This window comes from Aphelocoma coerulescens, chromosome 1A, assembly GCF_041296385.1.
Source record: "Aphelocoma coerulescens isolate FSJ_1873_10779 chromosome 1A, UR_Acoe_1.0, whole genome shotgun sequence".
Lineage (NCBI taxonomy): Eukaryota > Metazoa > Chordata > Aves > Passeriformes > Corvidae > Aphelocoma > Aphelocoma coerulescens.
The window spans coordinates 78,519,014-78,537,274 of NC_091014.1; the positions used below are offsets into that span (position 1 = coordinate 78,519,014).

The 18,261-nt window shown below is 40.0% G+C and overlaps 1 protein-coding gene across 1 annotated transcript in view; it reads right to left on the bottom strand.

The window, feature by feature from the left end:
- Positions 1-18,261, bottom strand: part of CACNA1C (calcium voltage-gated channel subunit alpha1 C) — a 467,253-nt gene that overhangs the window by 304,032 nt on the left and 144,960 nt on the right. The window lies entirely within an intron of this gene.

The window sequence follows — 18,261 nt, forward strand, 5'->3', positions numbered from 1 at the left end:
GTGATTCCTAGAGCCAGAGAACTGAAGACAGAGCTTTCTTCACCCTGGTTTTCACTTCTTTTGCTCCTTTGCATACTGTGCCACAGAAGGCAGCAAGTGGACTTGCCCTTTCATATTTTACTGGGCATCAAAGCTGGTGATGCACTTGAAGAAACCTAGTGAAACAAAGATAAGCTCAAAGGCTTTAGTAACAGGCATTTCTTAGCACATGTGGATGCAAGAAAAAGTATACATAGAGGAGAGAGTACAGAGCTGGGCAGAAATTTACTACAGCTTTGACAGCAAAGACAGACCAAGAGGAAAGGGGGAATTTCACTGCCTCCCATAAGAGGTCTTGAAAAGATTAGATCAAAGGAACAAAGCTGGTACGGTGATATTGCACAGCTCCTGTTACCTTCTCTGGGCCAGCTGGGGTCAGGTCTGTCCCTGCAATCTCTCAAGCAGTGTTTTGTTCCTCTTTGTGACAAGCACTGAGGAGACATGAAACACTCAGGTCTTAACTCCCCATGGTGGAGAGGCTCCACAAAGCTTCAGTAAAGTCAATACCGGTTTGAAATAGCCAGCAGTGTGGCAGGAAAACCCAGAGGTGCACTACTCCACTCCACTGGAGGGAGGAAGCAAGCTGCCAGGAAAGATCAATGAGGAATGAATTGTTTCCTGTTGGGGATGTTTACATTTTAAGCACTCTGACCATAATGGAAGAGACTGAAATTAAGACTGACATAGACTTTGGAAAGCAGCAATTCCTCACACCACAGACTCACCCTGAGCCTCTATGTTGACGACCACATAAAACTGAAAATTTTCAGCTCAGAAACAGTTTTTTGCAGCCCTAGGGTGTTCAGAGTTGGGCTTTGAACTTGAAGCAGCTCTTTAGAATACATCTTGGGAAAAGATAGTACACTGTTATGTGGAATGACTGACATAAAAAGGATAAGGAAGGCTTTCTAGCAGTTCCATCTTCCACAAAAAGAACCGTGTGTGCTCATGCAGGTGTGTTTGCTGGATTCAGGCGGGTGTAAAAATGCACAGTGACTGTGGGTATATGCAAGCAGGTAAGAAATAGATAAGAAAAAAAAGTTATTGCTGGAGAAAACAATTTACAGATGTTTGTCCAGAACATATATGATTATTAAAGAACAAAACAATACTAATTTAAAAATGACAAGCGAGTAGCAATGCTAAAAGTGCTAGACATGGAGGAATCATGAGAGAAATCAAACAAGCAGCAAGCGCTCTCCTCCATATCCTATCGCATCTCCAAGGTCTTTTACCCTCCCAGATAAAAAAAAGAATGCTCACTGCCATTACAGAGACCACAGACTCATCAGTGCCTGCAATATCATTAGAGCTAAATTTCAGGTTACGTGTCAACAGCAGTCAGGCCACAAAGTGCAGGTGCTCACTACTGGAACTATGGGAAGAAGCAACTGGTAAGATTGCAGTATGTCACATTCCTACCCCCAGGAATCCACCCTCAGCCTTCAGGAGAGCGAAACAACATCTAAGCTGAAATAAATCAGTAAGTTGAGGATACAAATACATTCCTTCATGAACTCAAATCCTGAATTCCAAATGACTGATCAGGGAAGAAGACACACATGCTGGGTAAGGCTTTTTTTGATATTCTGACAGCAAAAGTCCATCTGAGTCAGTCAACTAAAAATACAGCTTAAAAAATGGAAGAGGTGTGACTTACTGACAAGTCTTCTCACCCACTCTTTTATAGACTCAGAACATGATAGATGGAAAATGGAAAAACATTTGGGTAAATTGTAATTAGAACTCTGCACACAAATTAGTAATGGAACAGTGAGGGAGCTCCTGCAATGCAACAGCTCAGGTCCCAGCTAGGAAACACAGGACAGGGAGAGGATGGGCCACAGGGGGAGACTTGCTGGATTCTCCTTCACCTCCAGTGCCAGTTGTCCTGCTGCAGAGCTGGTCTGAGCAGAAAACCTATTAAGGATGCCAGGAAAATAAGGGTGAAGCCTGAAGGATGAGATCTACTCAGATTCTCATGCAATTATTTTTCCTTTCCCTTCTTCTTTTTTATTTTGACAAATTTTAAGGGGAGTTTTTCAAAGCCACACGTTCTGGGACTCCAGATCTTTTAGATAACTTGAAAAAATCTCCCTCTTGGTCTCTGCTTTGCCTGCATTAGCAGGCATTTCAATTGTCTCTCAGGAGGAGGGCTGATAACTCAATTTCTGCTCAAAGTAACTAAAAAGCTGGCATCCACTCTCAGGTGCTCCTGCTCAGTTTGGACATTTGGAGAGCTGTAATACCAAAGAGGACATTGTTTCTAAACTATTTTGAAAGATGGTGTTCTCACTCCAAATACCTAAATTAAATCTGATCTTTGCATAACATACACAAGCACCAAAAGAATTTCTTGTCTGTGGATTGAAGAGGTTCTTTGTTCATTTGTTCTGCTTTTCTTAAGGTTTTATGGAGGCAGAAAAATGTATTCTTTTCCAAATAACCTGTTTGGAAAAGAACATAGCCCCAAATTCTAGTTTTGCAAATAAATCTAGTTCACTGAGGGTGGAATCAGGTCACCATGATAGTGAAAACTGTTCAACAAGAGCTCATGCAAGAGAACTGGAAAATTAGAATTCTATGCACAGAATCACATTGCACTAGAGCTGCATTAAAACAAGTGCACAGGACATACTTTGTGCTAGCAGGGATCAGGACAACTAACACAGCACAAATTTAAAGCAGTAGTGAGATGCACACAAGACCAAAGGAAAGAAGGAAATTTGACAAATCTATAACCAACTCAGGAATACTGTAGTGTGCAGAAATCATTTGCAATGGTTCACCTGCTTTAGGGAGGGAGCCATCCTGCTTGCAGCCTTTGGTGTTTTAAGGTGAAGGCTATGCATACCCGTACCGGGGCTGGCTGCTGTTGGGATCAGCTGGAAGCTGTCACACATTCCCCTCAAATCTGTCTCCTTGTGTCCACATCAGGCTGCTGACTAATCCCATCTGTCCTTGCCGCAGGTGAGCCTGGCCTTTTTAAAGAGGACCCCAGCACATCTTTTATGAGTAACACAGTGGTGGTACAGCATGGCAGCCACTGGCAGGAAACACAGAGTTACTCGAGATGTGAGCTTCACTTGAGTCAGGAACAGTGAGCTCTCCCCAGCTGCTGGTGCACACAGCAGGAAAATGCATCGTGGCAAGCTCAACCTTTCCCCCCTTCAATATCAAGTGGGTTCAACCCCAAGCAAATCTTGAATGCATTTCCAGTGTTTGGTCAGCATTTTTCATTCCGAGCCAGAACTAATAAACAGCTCTTAAAATGCAAAGGAAAATGTATTCTCAGGGAATTACAGAATCACAGAATCATTTAGGTTGGAAAAGACCTTTAAGATCGAGTCCAATCTTCAATCACCACCTTGTCAACAAGGCCTTGGCACCGAGTGCCACATCCAGCTGTTTCTTGGACACCTCCAGGGATGGTGGCCACCCTGCCTCCCTGGGAAGCCCACTCCAAGGTTTACCAAGCCCTTCCCATGAAGTTATCCCTCCTGATGTCCAGCCTGAACCTCTCCTGGTGTAGCTTGAGGCAGTGTCCTCCCGTCCTATTGCTGTCGCCTGGGAGAAGAGCCCGACCCCCAGCTGGCTACAGCCTCAGGGAGTTATAGACACCAAATTAGGAGCTTCCATCAGCTCTCTTTTTGTTGCTAATGGAAAGCTTCAGAGCTGTCCCAGCAACACAGTTAAAGACTCGAACAAATGGGAGAACTTAATTAATACACGACAAAAATAATATTGGCAAATATCTGAGGAAAGGGTAGAGTCCCAAGAGTAGCTAGTCAGTGAGCCAACCACAAAAATCAATACACTAACAGCAATTGTGTGCTCCAGAAATTGCAGACTACCTGCCAAGGCATGGTGGGCAGAGGAATTTGAATTATATTTGTAATCTTCTAATAAGTGTTGCATTCCATGTTGCAAGATTTCATACCAGTAAATGCAATTCCTCTCTCATTTATGTTTCCATACCTGTCCACTCAGAATGACAAACAAGAACTATCTCTCCAGCACTGTTGTACCTAAAACATGCTGAAGGTTAAGGCTCTAATAATTAAGTATTTCCAGCAATTGTTTGAAGATGTAAAAAAATGTTTGGAATTGCTGCACTATTTTTGTTTGACACCACCAATCGAAAAGAAAACTCTCTAAGTTTAATATGATATTAGTGGGAACTCTTGCAACCTGAGATATTGCTTCTTAGATGTGTTTGTGGTGTTCCATGTCAAATTCCAGGGATTAGATCTCCCATGATGGATGCTCGGTGTACAACCAGAGAACAGGCTGTGAGTGTGTTGCAGACCGAGGCTAATCCCTACAGAGCAGATACCTCAACTACTTCTCTTGCGAGGCATTAAATCAGCTCAGGAAATTAACAGCAAAAGGAAGATGTTCCTGTACTGTTCAACACAATGAAAAATTTTATTTTGGACTAACCAGACTCAAAATTAAATATTTTGCTTTCTCTTCCAAGGAAAACAAAACACTGGTAACATTTTTTTCTTTTTTTTTAAGGAAAATGTAAGTTTTTCAAAAGACAAGTTTTATTTCAAGTAATGTTTCAAGAAAATGTTGCAATAAATAATAACACAGACCAAAGAAATCCTCTTTCATTTGCAAACTGCTTAAAACTGTTGCAAAACCTAATCCTCTCAAGAGATATCCTGTTCTGAAACTATAAAAACAAATCACTTGTGTGATTCTCTCTAATGAAAAGACTTTCTGAATTGGAGGCTGCAAGGGAAAGCATAATCAAAAATTTTAGTTACATATCTCAAATTTTACTGTCAACTGGATCAAACATATTTTCTATGCTGTCAGAAAATTTCAGATGTATGCCTTATAACATCCCAGCAACCTTAGTATGTGTTCTCAAAGCATGATTTGAGAACCAAATTTCAAATAGAGGGCTGTGTGAGATGCCCATTGCTGTAGTAATAGGTGAGTATCGAAACAAGCGTCCGTGGTGAAATATTGCTGCTGAGACATCACAATACAAAGCAAACCAGAAAGCTGTCATGTCTAGAAACAGAACTTAGCAACCAAAACTAAGTGGAAAAAACAGTCAAGAGATTCTGCAGAGGGCATGTTACCAAAAGCCTATTTCACTGTTGTGGTAATAGTTGTAATAAATAGCCAAGATATGCTTAAAGCTGCAGATACCAAGAGCCCTTTCATTTGCCATTCCTCATGTATCCCACTGGGAAAACTTCCATCTATTTTGGCTTCATGCTTCTCACCCCAAAACAAGAACTGATCAGAATAATGTATTTTCCTGTCTATAATCTGTGCTACATCTGCCTTTTAGTTCTGCACCCACAATTTCTAGCACCATAGGGGAAAAGCCTTCTATTCCTTCAGAAACAGATTCCTCTGAAAGACAGTCCTCAGAGCCATGAGAATATTTATGGGTGATTAAAGTAAGCTTAGAGCATTGTTTTTCTTGGTTTAAGTTCAACTTGGATTCCAGCTCAGTTCCCATTCTGAAGAAAGGACACTTGAACCAAAGAAAACCCCAAATAAAGCTCGTTAGGAGTAGTTGTCTCTTTCGTTCAGACATTTTGACTTCAGCATACTCACAAAAACAAGTTGTGCCAGACACTCTGGGTATAAACATTTCAGAATCAATCAAATCGGAGTTTATGGTAGGAGTTAGAACAATATTTAGGTAACAGCATTACGACCAGCTTAAAGGTTGACTGCGCATTTAATGTTATATTTAGCAGGCCCCTTAGCTATTCTCACTTTTAGTGCTGAGGTAATAGGATCTTTTTTGCTAATTAAATGTTAATATGCAACAAAGGAGAAGCACAGGAAAACAATTCCATTTTGGGGCTTCATATAAACAGCTCTGTTCAAAGCCAATTAAAGTGTGAGAAATCTAAAGCCAGCCTTAAGGGTCTCAGGAGAAAGGTGATAAGCCATAGAGCCACTGTAACCTGAGTGTGGTACACCTGCTTAGCTGCACACCCAGCTGCAGACCACCAGGCCACTGGGACACTATTTTGTAACCAGAGTGTTCCCCATTTCAAAGGTCAGAGCCAAGTGGTACAGCTCCTACTGCAGCCTGCCCAGGGAGATCAGCACGAGCCTGGAAGCAGCAAGAGGGTTTGGGAATGTAGCTCTATCATAGAGTCCCACCCCCTTGCTAACCACACATTGTTATTTCCCTGACTCAACTTCTGTATTTTTGTTGTAGAACTAAAAATATCCCTAATATTTTTTAGCTAATTTCATAGAAATATCACGTCAATGATGTAACCTAAGTGTTAAATGTTGGTACAGAACTAAAGAAGCATTTGGTAAAATGTGGTATTGCTAATCATATGAACAGTACAGTAAGCTGTCACCTGGATTCAGATTCAGGAGTCCAGGCACTTCATGACACACCACAGAATACAGCTTTTTTACAAAGAATCACTTCGTAAAAACATGAAAACCAGTGGATACAGAAAGGAAAGAAAACAGAACTGAACAAGCCATACAGCCAGTGTGTCACCCAGTAAGGAGACATGAGCAGCCAGATTCTCCAGGGGGATGCTATGGGAAGATGGGATAAGTGAAGGCTCACCATGGCTGTAAGACTTTATTATCACACTCCTTTAGGTAAATGCAAAAGGAATTGAGATGTATTTTTAAGATATGCACTTCAGTACTGAGAATAATACTCATACCTACTTCATCTGAAGCTGTTCAGATATTTAAAGATGATAGATTAAACCATCAGACCTTTGAGACATAAGAGATCATTATTGGTTTTAGAATTGTTAATGAATATAAAGTTAATGCATTCAGGTGAGGAAGCCATGACTGTGTTGAACTCAGTACTTCTGCCACCAATTTCAGTCAAAGCCAGGATTTCACTCAGTGTTGGAAGGCTGGAAGAGACTTTTACAATTCAACAAAGAAACCCCAAAAAGAAAGGCTGGACTTGACGTGTTCATTTGAGAAAATATTAAATGAGGCAACCATGGCATGGTGTAGGGACGAGAAGATTCCTTGGGAAACAAAATAACAAAATTTTGGAGGCACAAGCCGTTCACATTGCCAACGTGCAGTGAAATACTGTCTCAGAATGTGCAAGATGACCTCACAAATAAATGCAGTAAAATGTTTGTATTAAGTTGTTTAGGATTCTGCTTGGAGATCAGCAATTTTCCCAGTATGGGATCAGCTTTCAGCAACTTTTTCCATGCAAACACATGTTGCTAGCAACACAAACATGCTAAGCTTCTTTAGTTAGAAATCACACATTTCATTTTTATTATAGCGACTAACACTCCTAGCCTATAAAAAATAACATCAAATGAAGAAGTAACTCACTCCAATTGCAATATGTATTGTGGAATTGGAGTGATATATATGAAATATATATATCATATTTATATATAATATATGAAATGAAATATATATATGAAATATATTACATTTCAGAAATAAATCAAAATAGGAGGCTGCATGTGTCCTTTATTATTCATAGCTTGCTTTCTTAAAGAAATATTAAAGCTTTGTGCAGCCTTTCAGATTTATGGTCTATGAGCTGTAAAAGCTCCAGCATTCTCTGGAAGGATGACAAAATATCAGTTGATCGGTCATCTAAAAATTTTTAAATCTGAAGTCATATTTTAAGATATTTCTCATTTTTTAACCTTATTAAAAAGAGGATCCTTTACATGTTAAATTCTGAGATTATCTGCAAACAATCCACTTTATCTTACTAACTATGTTAATTTAGTGACCTTATGCCTATTTTAAATTACGGTTTTCAATTATTGAGATGTCACAAACCAGGGATGAGCTGCCTGGGTAGCTCTATCTGACAGCACCTTTGAGTACATAATAAACCAAGCCACTGCAAAAACATATTTATCCTAAAAATGTCAAAGAGGGAAAACTGAAAATGTTGTTAAGTCTCGTAGTCCAATGATGACTGTTGAACAATGACACAAATTCTACTTATAGATCATATGGCAATAACTAATTCATGGGCAGATCAAAAAAAAAGCAGCCCAAAAGTTATATTCAAAACAATGCTATCAGCAAATATATTAAAATAAAACTATATAATATTCTCTCTCATTTCTCTTTTGAGAGTTTCTCTTCTCTACCCAGACAGTCACTGATAGACTCACACAGCAAGGCAACTGTCTGGCCCAAGCAGAAACTCCAGATTACTTCCAGAATAGTCATGTCAAAACCAAAGTGCCCAGGGCAGTACTAAATTATACCTCCCCACTCAACCACCACGAAACATCCTATATCCCCGATAACTAATATGTTTTCAGTACCCTAAATCATCAGGTTACAGTATCTCCATGGTCAAACAGAGTTTAAACAACATGGCAGAAGGTGAGGGAGAAAGAGGCGAGGGGTGGGACAGAAAAAGCACAAGCACATAAGCAAAAAGTCAGCTTCTAATCAGAGAAGAAGAGCTCAAAGAGTATATAACCTCCCTGTCTGAGCTGTCATGAATAGGGCTCCAAAATCTCTGTGATAAGATTATGTTTTCTGACAAAAAGAAAAAATCCTTTAGATACACTCTGCAGATGAAAGTGGAGAAATTCTTCTATAAGTATTGATAGTATTTTAAAAATACTTTGCATTGAGAGGCATTCAGTGTTCTCTTCAAATGAATTCTCACCCTTTTACAGAAGAAACTGAAATAAAAGATTGTCAGGATAGAAAAAAATTAGCATGGAAAGAAGAAAATCTGCAAGTTGTCACTGCACAAGTGACTCACAGATTATCCTTCCATCTTTTGACTCTCTTCCATAAAATGTGGCAGAAGAAACATTGCAAAGCAAGAGAGCAGAGGGCTGAGCATGTCAGACAGCTGAAATTAAATGAGGGGTCAGCAGTATTTCCCAGCTGACATGCCAAAGTGCAATTTCCTTTTCCAAACTGGAGGTTAAGTGGGCCAGAAGAAACTCCACAGTAACTGGAAGATGCAAAGGAGGGGAACGGAAAGGAGAGCAGAGAAAAACTTCCTCAGGAATGATGCACCCAAGAAAAAGGGTGCAGGGTGGCAAAGAGGAGAGGAGATTTGTCTACAAAGAAACTTCCCGAGGCCTTAATGAGGGCAGTTACTACAGAAGAGAGAAAAAAGAAGGCAGGTAGAAGTGGGTTATACAGGTTGTCAGACAGGAGGAGGCAGCACTCAGGGCAACATCTGCAGGGTATTCACTCAGTAAGTTCTCAGGTAAGGCAGAGAAAGGTACGAGGTGGAAAAGGGAGGGGCAGATGGAGTCACTGGATGGAAGGTTGTTTAATTAGAGGCAGAAGAGGGGCAGAAGAGGTGAGAGGAGGAAGAGGCAGGATGAAGGCAAGATGGATGGTTAACATCTTCCTTTCTGAATTGTGACTGCAGCTTAGTGCACGCCCAGGCAGCAGGACTGGTCTGCTTGATTTCTTTCAAGCCACATTATGAAACAAGTAGTAATCCCTATTACTATCTCTCTGAACTGGTATTCCCTCAGGGCATCTAAATTTCTTCTGCATATTGAAGTAATTTTGCTCATTGCTCGCTGTCCAACGAGTTCCTGGCTGGAGCCTTTTTAAACTGTCAGTATTTTGACAGTGCACGAGCATTTAATTCTACACTGTCTTGACCCTGGAGATTCAGCCTCCCAGTTGCCTGCAGCACAGTGGCCAAGGACTCATCAGGACAGTGAGAACCACAAGAGTCAAAAAGTCCAGGTAGAAAGAATGTTCCAGTTCTCTGTATTTCATGAGAACAGTCTGGAAGGGCCACTTCCCACTTTTTCAGAGCATTGCTGTCCATGGAGACACAAAACTGAGCCTTCCATGAGAATTTTGCTTGAAGCTTTAAGTCAAGTCTTACCAAACTCACTCAGCATTAAGTTGGTCAGTAACAATGTGGAAAATAATAAAGGTTGTGTGCCTTTGAAGAGTTAAATCTGTGTTTATGTTCCTGGTGAGAGAAGTGAAGACAGCAAACATATGTAGTTGGTTCTTCGGGAAGGGAATATAAGCATGCTTGGATCTCAGAGAATGAAGCCTCGAGAGTCCTTGTTTGTGGCTTAGCAGAAAGAATCTACCTTGGCTCTGCAAGGGATTTATAAGTGGATTCCAGCAGAGTAGAACTAGGCAGGCAGAGAGAGAAATTACATGCCTGTATCCTGGCAAGAAGAAGCTGATGTTGCACATCAAAAAAGTGCTTTTTAGCAACAACTAATTTATAGGTCGTTTGTGCACGATGCCCCTCACCCGTGTAGTAAATCAACAATGGTTTGGGGCAATTAGGTGTGCCTCCACCCTCTGGCTGAGTAGAGCCCTACTCCTTTTAGGTGACAGAGCTGGATTAGAAGTTGGTATTTCTTCACATTTCTCTTGCATAGGAACCTTGCTGCATGTTTATAATAGAATTTTCGAACAGCTGATTCAAAAGGAATTCCTGAGAGGATGGCAGCACACAACCAATTACTTTTCTGAAAGCAGCAAATTCTCCCTAATAGTGAGGATTCCCCACAAGCAAAGTTCTCAACCAGAAAAATGTTCCATGTGTGTGCAGGGCTCTGGGCATCCTTCATTTCTTTCATACAGTTAGGCAAGCTTCAATATTGCAATGACCTAATTTCAGGCAGTTATGTTTGAAAATGCTGGAAAGTATGACTTACCTGAACTCATGGAGCAATTAGTTAGAATACCAGTTTCTATGTTTCTCACACTCCTTGCCCTGGAATACATTCCTCCCTACAGAGTAAAATACATTTTCCCATCTGTTCCTTTAACTCTCAGATGGAAGCTATCCCCACTACTGACAAACAGCACATCAAAACTGCCACGGAAAAAAATTCTGCCATTTTGTTTTGTGGGCTCGAGTCAATGTAACAGTATAAGCCACTTATCCTTTAATCTTCTTTTCATAGTAGCAGAACGCTCAGAAAGATATTATCCTGCATTTCCTTCAGCAGGCTCAGCAGCAGCAGGCTCAGCAGCAGCAGGCTCCCATTAAAGCAGGCTGCCTTTCCTTCTCACTGTACCTGTACTTACAGCAAGGACAAGATGGGAGCATCTGTGTTTCAATCCAGAATGACCTTCCAGAGCAGGAGTACGAGCAATTACCTGTTACCACTACAAGCACTCCCACTAGGAAAGCATGTTAGCATTTTGTATGTCATTCTGTTTGGTTTCACAGTGGCAGCTAGTATCTGTTCTCTGCCTGCAGAGCTGGAAGAATGGAAGACTATTGTCCTGTGGCAGTATTTCCCTTTTTATTCTGCAGCACACCTTATTTTCAACCATCAAGTGCAGCTCTAGAATGCAGTACAATGTCCCATCATTTGGAAGTAGAAAGCAGAATGAGAAAAAGAACGGTTGGTGACAGTTTTATAACAACACTGAGAACCCATGGGTTCAAAACCCACTTTTTTTTACTATGTCTCCAGGAGAAATTTTTCAAACACAGCAGAAGAGGATCAGTAGGTCAGAGCAGTGGCTGCTCAGGCCCCTACACCTCCCCCATATGAAGTTCTGCTGTAACTTATGAAATCTAATCTGTTTTCCTGGATCAAAGCATCCCCACTATGTATGGGATGTAAAGTTCTCTAGCAGACTGATCCCTGCTTCAGACCCCAATGTTCCCTTTAGGATTTTGAATCCTCTGGACACGTAGGCAGACCAGAGCTTCTGATCTGAGAAGAATCTATTTAGCATGAACCAAAACCACACATGAGAAATGTAGCAAGAGGTGGTAAGTGCAGGCAGTCAGAGGATTTGTTTCAAAACTGCACCGCTCCTCTGTACCAAAATGCTGGGGTAAAGGCACCTCTCATTTTGGCTGTAATGGGATAATTAAAAGTAAAGGACACTGAAGTACTTAATGGGAGTGTATCTTGAATGGACGTGGAACACAGAAAGGCATAGAGCTATGAAAAATAGGCCTGAGCACTGTGAGTACTGCATGGATGTATTTATATCACATGGGGCCCATCACTTCATTTTAAGGTACGGTTCACTTATTTTGTCTGTCACAGTGTAGACACTGAACTCAGACTTTCTTTCTTTGGTCACATTTTTTCATCTGAAAAATTACTCTCTGAGGAGATGCATACCAAATTTTGCAAACATATACCCTGCATCATTTTATGATCAGCAAAGAGAAACTTCTACAACCTGAAAGTCTACCCAGCTCTTAGAATCCCCTGAATTATAATGGGAATATGATAATCCCCTGAATATGATAATGGGAATATTATCTTCCCAGTCTGGTGTGCAGCAGCTTTCAATCCTGTTGGTTTTCCAACTTGTTATTTTCCAGTCCAACAAAGCCATAATATTTGCTAAGGGCATTCAACCCTGATGGGCTAAGACACTGTGGTATGTAAGAGCTAAATTATTTGGCTTAGTTTTGGAAGTGATTTGTGGTCCTGGGAATTACTAACTGCCAAAATATTTTAAAAGAGATGTCTGCACAAAAAAGAGCATCTATCAAAAATATTCTTGTTTGAGAAAATATTTTTGTTTGAAAAAGTCTTTTTACCCTTAAAGACATTCAATTGTTTCTTTTTAGAAATAACTACAGCAACAAAGTGAACAAGCAATTGTTAAAAAATGAGGTCAAGTTGGCCCTTTATTTGTATATTAAAATGTTAGTCAAGACTCCTGTTATCAGATTTTATGAATGGACAAAAGCTTATGTAAATGGTATTTTTATACTCTCCAAAGATTGGCAGGGATTCTGCAGGATGGGGAGAATGTAATTCAATTGATACAGTGCTTAACACAGCCCTTCATAGACTCAAACAATTCAACAGAAAATCAGACCATTTAAAAAATCTTTTAAAATTAATTCACGCATAGTAATGTCATTAAAGAGGCTGCTGGAGGTTCTGATGCAAGTTTCCTTTTAAGTGGGTGAGGAGATGAATTCCATGTGTGAAAGCCCAGCATAAAGTTTGAGCCCTAATATATGAATATTTATTGATATATATAATTAATGCTATGAATATTTAACTCTAACATGAATGTTGTAAGCAGGGCGGGTGTGATACATACGCCTCAGGCTGGCTGGGAACACTGACTGAGGAGATTCTCTAAGGCAGAGTTCCACTTGGGTTTGACTCACCAAATAACCTGCAAAAGCCTGAAAACAATGCTTTCTAAAAAGGCTTAACTTCTCAGCTTTGCCATCAAGCCTCTACTCAGTACAACACATCTGAGTCATTCTGTTTACAGAGCACAACCAAACCACTGAGCAAAGGACAGTGTGGAAAATGGAACAGCTTGAAAACCCTTATTAAAGTAACACTGAATGGAAATTTGCTCTTAACACTGTAACATGACCTTCCAAGAAGGAGAGAAGAGAGTGAAACGGCAGAGTACTGGCTGTGAAGGAATAGGCTACGTTTTCATTCCAGGCGAGCTTCTCTTATCTAAGTTGTCTGGTCTACACCAAATGCACCAAGAGCTTGAAGATCTCTAGACATTAAAAAAATCTACTTACTTAAATTGTAACTATAGAATAAAATATGGGATTTAATTATAGTGTAAGGCAGACAAACCCATTCAAATGTGCAGCCAGGAAGGGCCCTGAGAAGAGAAGCATGGAATGAAGCATGCAAGTATACAAGGAAGAAAGGTTACTAATCCAAATCCACAGTTCTGATCCAAATGGATTCAGATCTGTAGTTCAACTCACTGCATTTTGAAGTAGAGGATGCAAAGACAGGTATTACTTACTGCAGGCAGGAGAAAAAATGTATAAAACTCCTAACACAAGTTTAAAACTAAAATTCAGTAAATTTAAGGGAAACAGAATTTCTGAAGTGAAATATATCTTTTCTTACTCTTTCTATACTAAACCTGAGAAATTAATTCATCACATGGGGAAGCCAAAGGACAAGATGAGTTGCATAACTTCATCAATAACATCTGGAAGAATGCAAGCTATTGTTGGCGTCCAAAATGTACTTCTGTGGAAATAAGAGGCTCATTCCTCACCCCAAAAGATCCCTGCACGCCTTGAATGCCAGAGGCCTTTCTTGGTTTTGTTTTTAATGTTCTTCTGATGCCCCAAATGGTCAGCATTCCCAGGTAAAGGTATTAGAGCTGAGGAACCAACAACATGATTCAAGGTAGCAAACCCAACCGTGCTCTCCCTGTGTTCTTCAGAAATTGCTCCTAATTCCTACAAAGTAACTGAAAATTAAAACATAAAGGATATAAGAGAAACAGATCCCCGGCATTGAATTCAGTCACTGCTTGTTCATCTAAAAACAGTCATCCCTACTCCTTTGCATTTCCCAGTGCTGCAGGAAAACTTTTTTAAAAAAAAAAAAGTCTAAGACAGATGAGCTTCAAAGCAGTGTGACCAACAGACAACATATTCCAGATGTGGGGAGCACATCTGAAGTAAGGACTCTAATAATGTCAAAGATAATTTGTCCCATTTTCAGATATGTATTGGGCATATTTTTTATTCAGGTCCCCACTTGGGGTGTTTATCCGAGAGTGCACCAGGTGCATATTAACTATGGATAAAGTACTTCCAAGCTATTATGCCAAAGCAGCAGCTTGTTACAGCTTTCATTTCACTGCTTTTATTGTTACTGGTGGTGATAGAAGTAAAAGTCAGTGAAATGGCACAAGTCATTGCTTAGGTGGCTCCTGTACATTTTGAATTCTGCAGGGGTTAGGAGGACATACGTGGAAGGACAAAGGCTGTTTACAGGTTGCTGGGATCACAAATTCCCACTGAGATTCCAATTTCCAGCACAGTTAAGAGACAAACCCTGTTTTTCAGAAAGGCACTTAAATTGCCAGGTCGAACAGGTGCCAAAGCAGAAGCTGGGCCAAAAAACATAAGCTTGTCACAAAAATGTCCTCATGTCCTAACTCTCCCAAAGGAGTGCTTGTTAGTTTGTGTGAGCACATAACTTTTGAGAGCAGGGTGAACAGAAATGTTTATTTTTGGACTCTTGAAAGGGCTCCATATCCCTTCTTATTTCTCCGTGTCCTGACCAAACATTTTCCTATCTCCTAAGAGAAACAGTGGAACTTTCTTACTGAACTAAAAATGTATTTGAAATTTCTTAGATGCTTTCCCAGTTTGGAGAAACAAAACCAGCTGTAGAGCCCCTGATGTCGATAGAAGGTGTTGTTCATCCTCCCTGCAAATCACTTCTACGTCGTGTTTAAATGCAGGTGAACTTTTCTAATATCACAAGACACTTTCTTCCATCTTCTAACCAGGAGAGCTAGGAAGTATAAATTACATTTCATGGAAGCTCCTCCTATTTCTTCTTTTTTTTTTTTTTGGGGGGGGGGGGGGGGGTGTCTCTGATTAGAACAGAGCACAGCCCCTTCCTGCAGTAACTCTTGTGGTTATAGTGGTCACACACACATGAGACCAGGCTTAAGTACACAGTCCTTAGCAGGCAGAGAATAAACCTGAATGTGTGATTTCCCCTTGATCTGGAAGCTCCTCCAGAAAGATTTTCCAACACAGATGTAAATTCAGATGGTCAAAATTAAACCAAAATTTATGTCAAGGGAACACATGGCTCCTATATCCCCCATGCAATTTTGGTTTTAGCAGCTGGGAGAGCTGAGCTCCTGCTCACAGAGCTGGATAAAGGCATGGCTGGGTATGAAGCCATGTGTTCCACTGCTCCAGTGCCCTGAGCACACCGGTTCTTGGAAAAGACTGGGAGCTCATTTTAATTAATTCTTCTCCAATGTTATTGTTACATGTGTGTGAAATGAAACCCTTAGAGCTGGCAAAGTGCTCAGAGCACCCAGCCCAAGGAACTGCTCTATCACTTACTGGGAGGAGGCACTCTTTTGGTTCTGAAACAGTCCATAGATGCAGAACCCTAAACATGAAAAGAGAAGCAGCAGCCAGGCACTGACACTTGAGACATAAGATAAAATAGACCAACTTCCAGAGCCTTTTGTCCTTTGGCAGCAGAATAATCAGGTTTCCAGCGTAACATAAGAGGATAAGACAGAGTCAGAGAGCTGCATTAGCTACCCAACAAGAAAACTGCTTATAATGACATTGTCTTTAATTGTCTCTTAAATGTGCATTTTACACCACTGCTCTCTGTTGAACAGAACCCAAATTTTTTATGGGTGTGCAATGGCCCTTCCAATTTCATCGATATGAGACAGTGTCTCATTTAACTCATGTGGTTTGTGCTCTTGGAACAGCACCTGCTCTTACTGCAAGATGTTCTCAGACTTTACCAGGAAGTTCTGACTGGCCACAACAGGCAACAAAATGAAGATGGGGATCTGATAAGGTGAAAAACTTGGTTTAGTGTCCTCTTAAAATTGAAAATATTTACCAAATTCAGCACTAATACATTTTCCAGTAGTTTGAATCTAGATTGTTTTGGGTTGCTATTACCCCAGACTCCAAAAATGAATTTCATTTACTCTCTCCTCTGGTGAGCTTAGATTTGGAAAACCCAGTCCTACAGCTGACGTGTGTAGCAGGGACACGTTTGTGGATGGTGGGTAAAGGTTCTCCACGTGGTCATTCCATAGAACTCTCTAGTCCCTCACTCTCCTGAGCACTGCTTGATTTCAAAGATCCAGTACAAAAATTAATCCAGGGATATGACACCACTTTCAATGCAGCTACATTAAATCCTTCAGATTAAACTTTTTTTGTATTTTTTTATTGTATTTTGTATCTGTATGGTAAAGAAAATCATTTTTTCAACTGAGTGAACATTTATCCACCAACGCTAAGGCACAACAATATATCTACTTAATATTGCACAAAATATTGAAGAAAGGCAATGCTTAGTGAAAACCTTGTTTCTCTGAAACAAAAGTTATAACTTCAAAATTTGGATTATAGTTGGAAGCATAATCTTATCAGTGTGATTTGTTTCAGAAAATATTTACTTTATAATTATACTTTTCACTTTTGGGAAGAGGGAATTTAAATGTCTTTTTTTTTTTTAAATCAATTAACTTCCATCTAAGGGAAATCAGTTTTAATATAAGAATAAAAAAAAAAAAAAGAAACTTTCAAACTTTCATCATCAGAAGAATGCAAACTGAATAAGAGAAAGTCATTAATTTTCCCAGCTTTAAAATTTTCCCCTAGATTTTTTTCACTGTCCAAGTCTGGGGAGTTACCCATCCCCCTGTTGCCAATCCTTAACCTTATTCTACTTCTCTTCATTTTCTGTTTCTTAGTCAAAAATAATTTGGTAGCCAACAAGGAAAAGGAGAAAACCCATAAATAGTCCTGGGGGTTTTTCTTACAATTTATACTTGTAAATGCAAATAAAATTTCAATTCGAAACAAAGGGATTAAATAATTTTAGTTCTTTCAAATATAAAAAAATCATGGTTTGTCAAAAAAAGTCTACCTTCAAAATATCCCGAAGGCAGAAAAAGCCAAAGACTTTAAAACATTAAAATTGATAGTCAAGATTTCTTCTTGTTTGAAGAACTACCACCAGCTCTTTCAGCAGATAGGACCAAACATTTTAATCCTTCTGCTCCTTATTCTCAAAATAGAAGTAAAAATACTAATTTGCCAAACAAGGATCTGATATGGCTTTTTGTATTAAAGACAGAGCAGCACTTGAGGAAGTATTTTTTGAAATCAAGCTGCTGGACATTAATAGATAATTTGAAGAGCTGCAAATCAGTGCCATCTTCATTAAAAGGAGGAGTAAGAAAAATATTTGTATTACTCTGCTATGTGTTTCCATAACCATATTTCTGAAAATAAGCTTCTGACTCATGTTTAAATATTTAGAAAGGCAGCGTGGTTTTAAAAAGCACTGATCTCAGTAGCTACCCACCTGGGATGAGGAAAGATGTAGAAGCCTAATTTTCATCACACCTTTAAACTTTACTTAAGGCCTGGTCCTAGATGTTCTTCTAATTATATCACTTGAGTTTTCCATCATCTGAGTACCTCAAATGTTTGACTTTGCAGAGAAGTACAGATGGACATTCAAACACCAGTTAGCCTCTGCCCCCTCTGTGGGCATGGCAGTGGATGAGAAGAACCATCTGCCATTATTCCTTGCCTCACTCCACTTCCATAAATGTTCCATAAATGTTCCATAAATGTTCCGGGAGCAGAGGCACAACCTGAGCATCACTGGTCGCTCTCCCCACACAGAGTAAAGCCTTTGGATAACAGGATTGGTGCCAGCTGAAGGAAACCACTCTCATTCATCAGGTAGTGCCAGCACCTCTCTGCTCTGCTCTGTTTCCTGG